This window comes from Macrobrachium rosenbergii, chromosome 1, assembly GCF_040412425.1.
Source record: "Macrobrachium rosenbergii isolate ZJJX-2024 chromosome 1, ASM4041242v1, whole genome shotgun sequence".
Lineage (NCBI taxonomy): Eukaryota > Metazoa > Arthropoda > Malacostraca > Decapoda > Palaemonidae > Macrobrachium > Macrobrachium rosenbergii.
In genome coordinates this window covers 28,348,669-28,351,168 of record NC_089741.1, presented here as the reverse complement: position 1 = coordinate 28,351,168, position 2,500 = coordinate 28,348,669, and the positions used below count along the sequence as shown (strand labels likewise).

Here is a 2,500-nt window from a genome sequence, read left to right as displayed (position 1 = left end):
GGTTTGTCGGCCCGGCGCGTGGTAGCTAAGGTGAACTGGAAGATAAGGGAGGCAACTACCCTCCTCTTGCAAAACTGTTTGTGCGCCCTGGGTTAGGTAGGGGATCGGGAGGGTAGGGGAGAAAGCAGCGTCGAGTTCAGCAATAATAATAATAATAATGAATTCTCGACTTACGTTGTGGTACCAGAGGACCTGTTGCACTTCGGGGTTGGCGTTGATGTGGCACTCGAAGTAGACGTCGTCGCCTTCCTTGATGGTCTCGGGTCCAGGTTACTGCCCATCTGGAGGGTGACCACCGGTTTGTCTGGAGGGACAGAGAACGGTCGAGGGTGAGAGATGTTCCTCACGAGGTTAAGAGAGGTTTGTGAAAAGAGAACGGTCGAGAGAGAGAGAGAGAGAGAGAGAGAGAGAGAGAGTTTTGTGAAAAGAAAATGGTCAAGTGTGTGTGTGTGTAGAGGAGAGAGAGAGAGAGAGAGAGAGAGAGAGAGAGAGAGAGAGGGAAAGAGCAGGTTAAAGAGGGTTTTGTGAGAAGAGAATGGTCAAGTATGTGTATGTGTGAGAGAGAGAGAGAGAGAGAGAGAGAGAGAGAGAGAGAGAGAGAGAGCAGGTTAAAGAGGGTTTTGTGAGAAGAGAATGGTCAAGTGTGTATGTGAGAGAGAGAGAGAGAGAGAGCAGGTTAGAGTTTTGTGAAAAAGAGAATGGTCAGTGACAGAGAGAGAGAGAGAGAGAGAGAGAGAGAGCAAATCAAAAGAGTTTTGTAGAAGTTAGTGGAGATAGAGAATGACAGAGGGTGAGGCATTCTTGCAGATAAAGTGAATGTTTTATGATGCAATTATGGACCTCGACGAGGTATTCCTCGTGTCATCATGATTACCTACTAGAAAAAAAATAAAAAAATATCTCATGCTTGTCATACCATCATCATTATCTTCTTGAATAATTAAAAAAAAATTCATGTTCACAATTATCCGTGTTCGTTTGTTGATGAAAAACTTATATATTATCAGAGTTTGTTTGTTAATGAAAAACTTGTACAACAAAGGAGGTATCTATAAAATTTATGTTTTCTTAAAAAAAAAACTGATGAGGGAGGGAGCTCTGTCAACAACAACAAAAATTGTAAGTTGGAAGTTGGTTTCTTAGCTTGTGGTAACCTGTTAATTCTAACTTTTCTATTGATAATAATTGGTTAAAATAAACTATGTAGGGCCCAGTACACACTTCCTTGTGGCATTCCAGGATCCCCTTTCCTGTTTTATAATTTTGACTTGTCCTTTAACAGAACTCTTCATATTCATTATGAAATTTTAACCTGAGGAGTTGTATACATAAAGGAAGCTTTCAGAATCGCACTGTGCGTACATAACTATGTACACTAAGACACTAAAGACCAGGTTTATTTGAAAGAAACTGAATTATGTCAAGACTTGTCATGGTAGCATAATATATTCTAATAACTGTTGGGGTCATTTTGTGTAACAAAGCATTATTTTCTGTATCTTGGTAATCTCTCTCAAATTATTTTTTTTATTGTGCAACAGTTCTTGCTTAGTGTAATCAAGAGCTAACACCTGAAAGGTTCCTTTGTCAATTCATTTCTAATATTAAGCGTCACCTTCACAAAGTGCCAAAAAAATGCGAAGAGGTTCAATACAACTGAGCAACATAAAACACTTCTCTTGAGTCCCATAATTCTTTCCCTGCTACTTTTGAGAATAAATGGATTGTAAGCATTCGTCTCCCGAATGCCTACATCAATCACGCCGTCAATATGTCACGGATAATGATAGTCATGGTTGGTGGGTAATGACACCTCAACAAGAAATGGAAACGATGTTGTCCCTGGTCGATCCTTTATTGTAAGGTAAAGGAGTGTGTGATGTTTTGTAAACTAACAGTGTGTGATGTTTTGTAAACTAAAGGAGTGTGTGATATTTTATGAACTAAAGGAGTGTGTGATGTTTTGTAAACTAAAGGAGTGTGTGATGTTTTGTGAACTAAAGGAATGTGTGATGTTTTGTGAACTAAGGGAGTGTGTGATGTTTTGTAAACTAAAGGAATGTGTGATGTTTGTAAACTAAGGAGTGTGTGATGTTTCGTAAACTAAAGGAGTGCGTGATGTTTCTTGAACTAAAAGAGAGTGTGATGTTTCGTGAACTAAAAGGAGTGTGTGATGTTTCGTGAACTAAAGCAGTGTGTGATGTTTTGTGAACTAAAAAGGGATATGTGATGTTTTGTAAACTGATGAAGTGTGTGATGTTTTGTAAACTGATGAAGTGTGATGTTTGTAAACCGATGGAGTGTGTGATGTTTTGTAAACTAAAGGGATGTGTGATGTTTGTAAACTAAAGGAATGTGTGATGTTTTGAAACTAAAAGGAGTGTATGATGTTTGTAAACTAAAAGAGTGTGTGATGTTTTGTGAACTAAAGGAGGTGTGATGTTTCGTGAACTAAAGGAGTGTGTGATGTTTTGTAAACTAAATGAGTGTGTTATGTTTT

General features: G+C 38.6%; 1 pseudogene; it reads right to left on the bottom strand.

Moving 5' to 3' along the window:
• The window catches only part of LOC136839924 (hemicentin-1-like), an 843,194-nt pseudogene that overhangs the window by 123,904 nt on the left and 716,790 nt on the right, over nucleotides 1–2,500 (bottom strand).